Source organism: Battus philenor, unplaced genomic scaffold (assembly GCF_028537555.1).
Source record: "Battus philenor isolate CCGP_79_NKW_IND1 unplaced genomic scaffold, ilBatPhil1.0.hap1 SCAF_28, whole genome shotgun sequence".
Classification (NCBI taxonomy): Eukaryota; Metazoa; Arthropoda; class Insecta; order Lepidoptera; family Papilionidae; genus Battus; species Battus philenor.
The window spans coordinates 4,683,799-4,696,964 of record NW_027181691.1 but is presented as its reverse complement, the minus strand read 5'-3'; the positions used below and the strand labels follow the sequence as shown (position 1 = coordinate 4,696,964).

Sequence of the window (13,166 nt, the reverse complement as noted above, 5' to 3'; positions counted from 1 at the left end):
CCACGGTTCCATACGTGCAGCATCGTTTATCAACCTTGTGGGTGACCTTGTGAAGGTCGTCGTAAAACTTTAAATATAGGTCGCTTCCATCCTGTCTTATTGGAAATTTATGGGTAAAACCTATGTCTAGCAGTAGGAGGTCCCATTGCCGAAATGGTGACCATTAATAACATGTACTTGCGTATTAAGTTGTAGGTTCGATCGCAATTACTTCACTTCGCATATATTACAGTATCATCACTAATCGAATGTAAAAACAGAGAATATAAACTAAAATACAAGAGATACTACAAATAAGAAATAAAATACGCAAATTTCACTGGTTTTTATAAACATATGTATAATTTTAAATTATATCTTGACACGACATTCGTTATATTTAAACAATTCTATTTTTAAATTTAAATGGGAATTATAAGACATTACTTAACATTGGTTAACAATGCAGGAAGTATTTTGGTACAACGACCAATGACATATATGTAATGCAACATAAATTAATTAAATTAAAAAATTCGCTGCACTGAATTTAAGTATAAATCTTTTATAACATTTATGTCACTCAGAACTGGTTTTTTATAGTTTTCCTTCAAATTCGAAATATTTTTATTGTACCCAATATTGTACGAATATTAAACTTTCGAAATAATATATATTTGCAATGTTAAAAAAAGTTTAGTAGCGTTATTGCAAGCTTAATAAATAGCATAAAAATAAAGCGAATAAATGGTTAAGCACCATAGATAGTTAGGTTAGACAGTCAGGATAATATTGTGCCATGTACGTATGTGAGTACATATATGACGTGATGATATAAGACGCTGAATGCAGTCATGTCCAGCGTCTTTGGACGACCTTGACAAGGTCGTCTATCCATCTTGTGCCCTGTGTTACATTTGACCATGGACCCTTCTTAAGACGCCGAGCGCAAGCCTCATAAATATATAAAGTACATTTAAACATAATCAAAAGATCGATACAAATATATAACATAAAACGTGACAAAATTAATGTCTGTTAAAAAATTTAAATATGGTTTCAATTACCTTTTACATCAAAATGCCCTTAAAAGCTCCGTTAATGGCAAATCGAGGTTAAAATTACTTATAATTTATGCTATTAATTATTCGGTACATTAAAAAACAAACATTAAAACCAAATGCGAATGTTGTGAGCTTTATATTATCGTGAAATAGGAAGTTATTTAATTATTACACTTGTATAAAAAAATTTTATTTGTGGACCTCATGACTTCATTTTGAATCTGTGGGATCGAATCTATTTAATGTTATAACAGAATAATAATTGTCAAAAAATTATCAATAACTAGCTGTCAAAAGTCATGGCCATGTCGTAGCCCAATAGGGAGAAATAAATATAGAAGGATGTTTTAGTGATTGCTTTATTTATTAGTTGTAAAATAGTTAATGATATATATGGGATCCGAGACGTGGTTACTTACGACAGGCCTCATAAGAAGGCTCAAGATAATCCAGAGAGAAATGGAGAGAGCTATGCTCGGAGTTTCGACGCGAGATCGAATAAGAAAAGAGCAGAACCACATCAGACCCAAGATCACGCACATAGCTCAAAGAATTGCACGTCTAAAGTGTGCGGGGACATCACTCGTGCAACCCATGGCCATAAGTTTTTCGTTTTGTACACTGAAAAAACTTTGTAATAATATATTTTATATTTCCATTATAATGCTTTATGGTACAGGTACTTTATGATACAGGTTTTTTTACACGCCGTTTTTAGTTTTAATTGACATCAAATATTTAACAGCCAGGGACAAGTGTTTTAATATACTTTGTGGTTTCTATGGGAGATGTAGTGATAATATTACTAGCTATGTATTCGCTATTTTCCACTAATTTTCTATGGAAATATGAACAATAAAATTAGTTCAATATCCCAAATTAATCCATAATTGATAAGTTCTCAAGTTTCGCGCTTAGCAAAACATTTATAATATTTGGAATTGGAAATAGCAGTAAAAGCTTAAAAGGATAAAGATATTACCCTGTCAAATTCTAATAAAGAATGTTATATCAAAAATTATTTCCATTTAGAGTGATTACTTATACTGGTAGATTGGATATAGGTGTAAAATCTATAAACCTTTTTGCTGACTAAAAAGATTTGAAAAAGATTCACCCTTATGAAGCTTTTATACCTATATCCAAGAAACATGTATAAGATTTTTCGTGCATATTTTTTATCTTCATCTATTCATCTATTCATTATTTTGCATATTTTAAAATTAACTTTGACAGTTTTAGATCTGTATCATTTAAAGTCTTACATAGAATGATAAACAATATATTCATACGATTGAATAAATATCCCTTGAACATTCACGACACCAGAATTTTTACTGTGTTTTGTAAACGAGGTCAACAATGATTCCAAAGTTTTATAACACGCGATAAAGATATTCAGGCAAAACATTCATTGATTTCATACCATTTTTTACTAACACATATGACAAGAATTTTGAATTTCAAAATCGCGCATGTCTATCTACAAAAGCACTTTATAAATGAATAAATGCGTTTCTACAGGGTGATTGTCGCAAAAGCTTTACAAGGGTGAACAAAAAAACTTAAATTTGTTACACTTGTTTGCAATCACCATGTATAAAGTGTTCACCATAAAATTTATTGGAATTGACATATAGTAAACAATAATTAATTCTAATATATAGTAATCTGAATTTTCAAAATGCTTTTTTCTTACTACACTATCATTACGATATTTAACATTTCTGAGACCATTGATTTTGGGATAGGATGTGCCATGCAATAATTGACAGTAAATGAGCTATACATTTACCCCTTTAAAGCCTTTACACCTAGAACCGATCACTTTCTATAAATAAAGAAGCCGGTACAACCTTTCCAGCATCCAGCAATAAGTTATCACCGCTGTCAAGAGCGGTATAAAATTAACTCGCCACATAAGCATAACCGATTACTATCACCAATCGAGCAGAAAAGATCATGCTCTAAAACATTCTCGTAAAGTTTTTTTTACGTAAATTGCATCAGTTCACAAGGAGTTTAATCCGGGAGAATAATGCGAGATGTTATCCTACCTACGCTAGAACTGTTCGAAACAGTTTCAAAACTAAATTGAACGAGAAAAAATGCTATTGACAAACAACATATTCTAGGTTTTAATACGACGAGCTTCACACTAGCAGGTGGCGCATTCGGCGATCCATATTATTCGTATCATTATCTTTTTTTAAATTCTTCTAGCCAATCATCGATGTATTTTTACGGTTAAGCCGTTTTTAATGCCATTTTTTTATTAATAATTTAATATAACGTGATAAGTAACAATTCAAATTCAAACTCAATTCAAAATTTCTTTATTGTAATAGGCACTTAGACGCACTTTTGGATCGTCAATCATTTTAATATCATAAATAGTAAAATACCACCGGATCGAAATCATGATGCGCTGAGAAGAGATGGCCAGAAGCGCAACAGTTGCTCTTTTTAAATTAAATTTGACAATGATGCATAATTTTATTTCAACATTCATAATTTATGTATTTACCGTCTACGAGGAGTTTTGTGTTTATTCTGAATCATGTGTGTAATAGTTATCTAAAATAGTAAGTTATTTGTAGTACAACTCACAAGAAATAATGAAAAACTCTATCGGTTACGAAAGATCGGAAAACTCGTGCGTTAACTCCGCTCGCCGCCAGATGGCGGTGTAGTACATCGGTTTTATCATATAAACGCATACCCGCGCCGCTCCGCGCATAGCCCTCCACGGCATACGCGCGAACACACCACTGTGTTTAAAAAAATCACTTCCTACATCGCGTCTCTGTGTACGAACGTACTGTTGTGTTTCAACTTGTGCTAAGAAAAAAAATGGATATACTAACTTTGGACCCGACTGGACTTTATTAAACAGAACTTCATTAAAACAGAAACATGGACGTATTAACGCTAGACCCCACCGGTCAGTACTGACTTCCGTGCGATGGCCACTGTCAAGAGTTTGGATCCGACCGGTCTGTATTGAACTTTCTTATTAGAATCTTACACGATAAAATGGATGTGAAGGTGCTTGATCCTACTGGGCAATATTAACCTCCCACGATGATCGGGTTAGACCCTACAGAAATCTACTAAAACCCCTAACTTTGATGGGACAAGATGTGTTGCGGAAGGCGGAGGATATCCACAGGCACGTGCCCGGAGGAGACATCATCCTGCAGGAAGAGGAGGCTCGAGGAAACCAGCCACTCAACAACTCACTGCAACTTGTAAATACTATGAATAAAATGAAGGGGGACGTGTACGCAAGGTCATTGAATGGAAATCAGCTGAGCGCACCGCATGCAATCCGGAAATGTACACACATCGGAAAAATACTTTCGTTCTGCGGCGAAAATCTCGCTTCGGAGCGTTTTCACACCGCGCCTTACAAATAGCTTCGTCGTAAGTATAATTAATCTTTTAATATTTCCAGTCGTCCATCAAAACGACATTTTTTACTTCCTAGAATTTTAAACGAGGGAATAAACATCCTCGCATACATCACTTTTTTTTAACTTGCTTCATTTTATTTATTAATTAAATTTACGTAACTGTTTTGTTTAATTATTTTTTTATGGTAAACTAAAAAAAATGCAGTGGAAAACTGTCATCTCGTTGTCTCCAAATAACCTGTAACCAAAGTTTTTTTGGTTATAGGTTTTCGTATATTATTTGTAATTAATGTATTTTGTAATTGTTAAGGTGTTTGATCATAATAATCTTAACTTTAGACCCGCATTCAGTCCCTGATTTTTAATTTTCTGCCCGAATTTCGGCCAGTATCGCGATTTTTATGGCACCGACCGCGGGTTCGTTGACCGGACATATTTTATTTCATCGCGCGCTTCCACGTACACACAGAAACAGCGCACACACGTACAGGTAGATGAAAGCACGCACACTATCACAACAGATCTCCGCATGTTTGCGTCCAACTTCGCAAAAACACCACGGTGCGCTCATTTATATTATGAATGTTATCATAAAATTTGCCACAATTAGTTATCTTTATTGTCGTGTGTAAAAAAGGGTTTAAAAACCGGATTATTTCAAACTTGGTAGGTCAGTCGTCTGATTTAGTTGACTTTAATACGTTCTTAGATTACTTCCTTAACATAATTAATATTTTTTTCCGAAGGTGTTTTAGTTGGGCACACGCCGGCCGCGTGTCATTTATTTTGAGATTAACAAGCGCGTAATGCGCTTGTGTTTGCCGAATTCTTCCAGTTCAACAACCGGGCGAACGTCCGATCGGCAGTTCAAAATAGACGCGGAGTCGCGACTCGCACCGCCTCGGCGACATTCGAAAACTTTCGTCGTTTCGTTTAAAAATCGAATGATTGAATCTTTAAGCATACCTTTATCCTTGGCCATGTGGTCCAACGACCTTGTTCTATGCTGAATTCGACGCTGATATGCGTCAAGCAATTACGACATGGCGTCTAGTGAGTTTGCGCGCCAAAACGCGGAATAGCGCGGGCGATTTACATAACGCTCTCGTAATAAGCCGATGTATAAACATTCGATACAATTTCAGTGGAAAATTCCAAGACTTTCGATTTTTGAACACTGAGACCTAATAAGTTTGCAATGATCTGCGATTAAATATTATTTAATTTCGTTTGAACCTCCTTGACCCCGAGGAATCACTGCCGCTGCAGTGTGGCCTGTTTTTGGCATTGCGTCATCATAGGTCACTACCTCCCTAGTCCGCCATATTTTTTGCTCATAAACTTATGCCTCGCACGTTGTCTTCTTCCTTTGTTAGTCCATTTAAACTCATGCCTGCTATTTTGGAAGCTTTATATGGGCGAGACGAGTTGTTATTGCTTAATGTGGCGTAATTTGATTATGATAGCCACGACTCAACATGTCTGCTTCGTTTTCAACGCTGATTCATTACTGTGTTTTTTCGTTTTAATAGATACCTTTAACGTGTTACTTATACCTGATTAATAAGGCTTGATAACAAATAATCAATTTTCTTAGCCTAAGAGTAATCCTTATTATTGCTCTATTTATAACTTCTTTTCTTTTAATTAGTAAATATAAACATTAGCGAATATATAAATATAATGTACAAAAGCTATATAAATTATTTAATGTCTACCTAGCTGTATAAGTTTTTGATATAAACGATTTAATTAAGAGCTATTCGACCTTAATACTAAATAAGGTGTATTAAATAAAAACGTTGTGGTATTCAGGTTAATTGTTTTAGCATTACAAAGTGTGATAATTGCTTGCGAAAAAATCGTTTCAAAGTATATAATTTTTGTCGCGTAAAATTCTAGTCAGCATTATATTGATAATAAAAAAAAAGTATGACTATGCATTAAAGGTTAGATAAGTCAATACATGCGTAAACATATTTATGTACATGTTTCGCCAAAGTTGCTGTCCATTCGAAATTTTTATTCAAGTACAACGAGCAAAAGGCGCCCGTGAATTCGGTCTTAAAAATGTGCATTTTAACGATGTAAAATACAGCATGTCGCGATACAAAGGTGCAATGCAAGGTCGTAGAACAGCTGTTGGTTCTAATTAAATGTTTATGTTTAAATAATTAAGTGGGCAACGATCTAGTGCCGCAACAAACGTCGGGCAGGTGCCTTCACTGCGTATGCAAAAATATAATCTACCTACGTGTCTAATTGTAAACATATTATTACGACGGGACAGTACAATGTATTTATTCACTATTCATAATATAGCTACATGAATAAATATATGTATATCTCTTTAAAATATTCGCGGTATTGTATTGTGTTGATTTCCATTTCTAGTTCCAATTTAAATGTGTTGCGTTATTAAAGAAAAGAAAACATTAAACTTCTTTTTATTTACATACACTATCAAAGAAAAATGTAAAAGGTATTTAAACTTTTTTAATTTACTTACAGTTGATAGAACAATGTAAAGATAATAAAACAACATAAGGCACATGGATTAAACATATTTCACGGCATTTTCACCTATCGAACATTTATAGAGATAGAATCAAACGACGAAAATATTTTAAGGAGTCAACAAACCCCGGTTAAACAGGTTCTTTTATTACTTTGAACACTGATATTTTGTTTGAATATACACTACACTTGTCGACATACGGAATGGACCTAATCTATTTTGATTTTTATGAAATATAGATTGTTAAAGTGACAATTCATTTTAATGATGAATGGTTTTCATTATGATATGTAACAAATGAATAACAATGATAAACTCATTGACTTTTTTATTGCCTTTCCCATATCTATATTAATTACTGTATCTTTTATAGGTTTAAATGTTGAATAAGTATATTAAAAATAAATATAAATAAATTAGTGCTTTTATACAGGATGGTTGGTTATAGGTGTAAAAGCTTTAGAGGAGGTAATATAAAATGTTATCGGCAAAAAAAAATTAACCTTTTTACATTTATGTCCAATCTAATCATACACTACATTATACACAAAATATAACATTAATGTACTTATTTTTGAATAGGTCAATAACTTTTGGCAGTACAAACAGACAGATAGTAAACAACAATTAATTTTAATACATAGTACATTTGAAAACGCTTTTTCTTATTTCATTATTATTACGTTATTATCACTAAAACCATTTATTTTTGGATCGGGTGAACCATACATTAATTGACCACAAAAGAGCTTACATTCACCTCTTTAACTAATCACTCTGTATATGAAATTACCTAACAATCGCGTGATTTAGGTCCTTTCAAAGGCCGCTCGTTGGATTCGGTGAGTAGGTCAAATATTGGCCCCAGACATCATTACACCTCACCCAGCCTTGTCTGTACCAAGTTTAGTTGCATAAATAATTGCGTAACGCATTGCATAAACTCGCGTCTGTTGGTTCGCTGCAGGATTTATACAGTTTTGATATTTTTACCAAAATTTTAAATTATATACTAACGAAACAAATACATAGTTTAAAAATTGTAATCTTCTTACTGATAAAGAATGAAAAAGCCTTAAGAAAGCTCGTTATTAACTAACCACTTTGCAAAAAAATATTATTTAATTTGATTTTTGAAGTTAAAAAGTTAACACAGTTTGTGAAATTCGATTGCCTTTTGTAGTTTTTCTATAAAGCGACTACTGATGGATTCGTCATCTATCATGTCATTGACACCGCTGCATCGGACGCCAATATACTGGGAGATGATGAGATCGCAAGCGTTCAATCAACTCTCTCGGTGCATCTAACTAATCAGAGTATTTTACTCATGCGAATTTAAACGCCGCAACAATATTGTACTTAACATGTAAGGAAATAGTGAATTTTAAAATTATCCGCTTTTTAACATCTACTATAAACTTTTGAATGACGTGAACTAGTAAAAATTGTTGATTAAATACACGCACACGTGCGTGTATTCACACACTTACTTTAGTTACGTCTATAGCTCTTCTAATCTTCTGTTCCCTTGGTATCCGTAATATAATAACACCTCACGACTAAAACATCTTTCAGTATGTAAGGGTGAAAAATTTATTTGTAGGGGGTCATTATGAATAAAAAAATGTATATGTGAGAAATGTAAACAGTACGCTCCGGTTCTTGGTGTGTATTGATGTCTGTGTGTATAGAAAATCTTTTCCCGTGTCTACGAACACTTACCCATTATATATTTATATGTGTATACATACGTAAGTGGCAGTATCTCATACTACATGAACGCGTGTTAATAGCAAAGCTGTGTTTCCGCATAGGAGCTCTTCGAGCCAACGAACACTAGCGGGTAAACCGTGCTCCCGTATGAACAAGAGATCGTCAACCTTACGAATCACAAAAAAGTCGTTATTGGCATTCTGCTCGATAGATCATTTCGTTATCTAAAATAATATTTTTGATTATATTTTGCATTATTTATACCAAATTTATAATAACAAAATTTCACATAGCATGGAATTTATTCTCCAAATTAATTTAAAGTTGTTCCTTTAATCATGAAAAAAAAATTACAAAATTAAAATCCGTCAAAATGTGAACGAGTATTGTGATTATGACGCGCCTACACGCGCTGCTCGCACATTCGAATGTGTGCACATACGTAAGAGCGATCCTCTGTATACACATTGAAACTAGGTTCGTCATAAGTTGGCTTCTCGCGATCTCTGCGAGCCTGGTACCTCGTCTGCCCGTAATAAGCTAAGATAACTCGATTTTCTTGATCTCCGCAGGAAAAGGCAAATTTTATTATTTATTTATTTTTTATTAATTACACTTCCGTGTTTTTTAAATTTTATGCTTTTTGTTTTACTGACAAATTAATAATAATAATTATAAACACAAAAAGATCCCGTATTTTTTAAAAATAAAACGTTTTTCAGTGTAGGGTAACTTTGATTACATTTTTTTTCTTAGACAATGTCGAAGATGACAACGTAACGACAGCATATTAACAAAAATACTAAGATTTTTCGAGAGTAGTTGTTTCTCCATTCATTAAAAAAAATACTTTACGCACTTGAGTCGATCTCTTCGACATATCTGCTCTCCTGGTATAGAGTGTTCCAGTTGACGATCCGAGCGATCACAGATGGGTACCGGACGGATTGTCGGCGGAGGTGGACTTTCAAAAATTACGTTGAATGACAAGAGTTAGATAGATAGATAAGGTTATTTTATAAAGAACGAGGTGGCATTTTTACATTTTGAAACGAAGCCCAAAATTGACAGTTAAATTTCAGCCTTAACCGCCATCTGTTGTCAACTAGCCTGTACTATGTAGTTGAAATATTTTGTACATTTAAATTATAAAACTGGTATCTATTCTGTGTGCAAGTGGTCAGTTTGAAGTATTATTTAAGTAAGGCAATGTGTCGCGCGGCTTAATTTAACAATGACAGGTGCATAAAGCCTGCTTATAACCAAGGAGGACCACTATAGGCGGGTGCATTGGGACATTGGCTGTAAATATGAGCTAATCGTTTTTTAACTTAATCGCAAACTTGGATGTTACCGTGCAGCCCTATTTCAATTGTTTTCAGGCGATTGTTTTAATTATTCCGCAATTTAAAATTTATAACAATTTTTATATTAACCAAAAAGCGTTATCGCTTTTATCTTTCATAAAAATGATTTCATAACTGTGATTCTATTATATTATGGATAAGGGATATGTAAATTGAGTGAAAGATAGACAAGGCTGTAATAGATTTCCTTGTTAAAAGTTATTTATTGATTTCCTACACAGAGATTACTTCACCGCAGTCGCGGTTCTTGGTGTAAATATTTTATTTTGACACGACAAACGTGGAACCTCACCCGGTCCCTTTTTTATTGCAAGACTATTATGATTTTTATTGCTAGTACAAATACTGCTTGAACACCCATTACATTTAATATTATTGAAAACAAAAAGACTTCGTTTATGTAGAGGACAGCCATACTTGCGCAAACAGAATGGTATTATTAGTTTGAACAAATAAACCATTTTTTGCAACTATATTTAAAATTGCTAAAAAATCGACACTTTCGCAAAAAATAATACTTTTGACAACACTACAATAAAAGATTCCCTGTCTCGCAATGGGTTGTCTTTGCTGGTCACAATTCTTTTTTATTTAGTAAATCTTTGTATGGAATATTCGTCACTGTTCATTTTTTTGCAAAGCCATGCCGATTGTCTATTTTGTGGCGGACCTCCTTGGAGGATATCTTCAGTAATTTTAATGTCGTCAAGAAACATTAAAATATTTTTTGCAATACAATCTATAATAAATTTATTTAATGTTTTTTTCTGTAAATATGTAGCATGTAGATAACTATATTCAATGTAATTTTTATATGCATAAACAATCAAATTAATACAATTATACCAAAATTATGGATAAGAAAAACCGCCAATTAATGATTTTGTTTATGTCAAAAGTTATACAAAATAAAAAGATTTTCTTCTTTTACAATATCGTACTAAATTATATATAGATCACATCACACGAAATAGATGAGAAAATTCTCCAAGGAGGTCGCTACAAATTTATTTTAAATCTGCGTTTTTCTTAATGTGGACATAAATTGCATGCATAAATTTTTTCAAAGATCTTTCATTACACAACGAAATACGTAAAAAAATAAAGGCTTGATAGAACACTAGTGAAACGCAATTTTATACTTATTATAAAATTGTCCACAGTGGCACTCGTTTCATCTGAAACTAGTGCACGTTGAAGCGAAGAATATAAATAAAAACAAATATGCAAAATGTTGCCGACCACCTGACGGCATGTGCTTATTATATCGGCCATTGAAAAACAAGTCCAGTTTACACCGTGTATTATCTTACATCGGGTATTATTTAAAGCAATATGTTCACTAAACAATTAACCCTTCATTCGTTGGGCCAGTTAAAAAAAAGTTGCATTCGACCATAAATGACACTAAAGTATTTCAAAAACTTTTAGATATTCCAATTATAAATTACTTCAACCCTAAATCTACAAACAAAATTATTTCTATAAATGGGATAGGGATGGTATTGCAAATTAAAAGTTTTCGATTTATTTAATCCAGAAATCAAATTATTCAATTCATCGTTCTACATTGCATTTAAAAAAAGAGCTAGGAGGTAACATTATTCGCCGAGGTTTAGATGTTGACTGCTGCAACAGAAAAAATAAGAACTGAGTGCCTGTATTAATTGATTTATTTTTCTTTTTTTCAGATGAAAGCTACTGCAGCTGCCTGTCCTCCTCAACACGTCGCGGCTTATCCATTGCCCTTAAAACCCATGATGTCTTGAAAAATCTATGTTTTAATAATACTCACTAGAATTTAAGTCGCTAAAGGACTGATAGTTATTTCACATGTGAATTGCACTTAACTTTTTCATGCATTTGTATTTTATATAAATATTATAAATTATTTGTACTTTTAAAATTTAGGATTGATTCAACGAAGCTTTGCTGATGGAAGCGACTTACTATTTTTTACTTCTCCTCTGTCGCACGATCATATTTTGTATTTTCACCTTTTGTCAGCGAAGTAAAATTGAAAATTAGTTATAAGGCATATAAATGACAAGCAAAAAGAGGCAAAGGGTTGTTTTGAACGGTTTTCTTCATTTAGACTGTACATTATTTTGAGAAACCTTCAAAATTTACCGAGCGTGTAAAGAATCTTATTTAATATTAAGCTTTTATTTAGTTTCAAAACTATTTTATGTAACTTACTGCGCATAATTCGAGTTACCATTGTTTGACTTTCTTCCGCTTAAATAAATTGTAAATAAAGATGTGATGTTGCTTCATCTTCGCTTTTTGTTTTTAATGATAAAGTGTCGTCATTAGATTCGATAACGATTAGTGACAGTGAAACTTGATCATGGAGACTGTACGGCTGATATGCAGTCATTTCGGTGTTGCCAAAAAAGACTGAATTTAAATCGAATTAGAATTATATAGCTCAACTCTTCTTTAAATCCTAAAAGCCCAGAAAGGATCCCACCCTAGTGTATTTTTTTGGAATCTTGTATTTGTAATTAAATAACGCTTAGATACTAGGGCAAAATAAACATGTTTTTATATTATGTATCACGTGGTGTTTTTATTTTCCTTCCGTTTATTTTAATTCATTGTTGATATAATAAAGTCGCTCGATATGGACAGTGCAAGACTGGTCATCGAGGCGTTCTTTCGGGGAGGCCTATGTCTTGCAGTGGGCGTCGATCCGCTGATATGACGATAATGATGATAATAAAGTTGCTTCACAGGCATTTTTAACAAAAACCTTCGAAATAAAATCAGTTCCTGTTATATAAATTATTATTTAAATTGTAAAACATTAGTAAACGATATTGTATGTATATATAATGTAAGTATAAATTATAATTTAATATTACACAATAAAAAATATTAAATAATTGTAAACAGGCATACCTATACTACGGATGCAGTGCTACTCCAACATATTAAGCCAAATCTTCCTCATGGGAAATAAGATAATTCCGTCTAGTCTAGTGATTTGAACACGGAGACTTAAATTTAGAAGACGAGTAAATAGCTTAACTTTACTATGGGGTATTGCGTTTGTGTCTTACGACCAGTCTTTTAAAAACCTTTTTTTAAGACCTTTTCATAT

At 32.9% G+C, this 13,166-nt stretch overlaps 1 long non-coding RNA gene across 1 annotated transcript; it reads left to right on the top strand.

Moving 5' to 3' along the window:
• The first annotated feature begins 3,799 nt into the window (after nt 1-3,799).
• Nucleotides 3,800-12,619, top strand: LOC137925998 (uncharacterized). The gene is made up of 2 exons (XR_011107687.1): nt 3,800-4,469; nt 11,752-12,619. It is a non-coding gene; the product is annotated as an uncharacterized lncRNA (long non-coding RNA).
• The last annotated feature ends 547 nt before the right edge of the window (nt 12,620-13,166 follow it).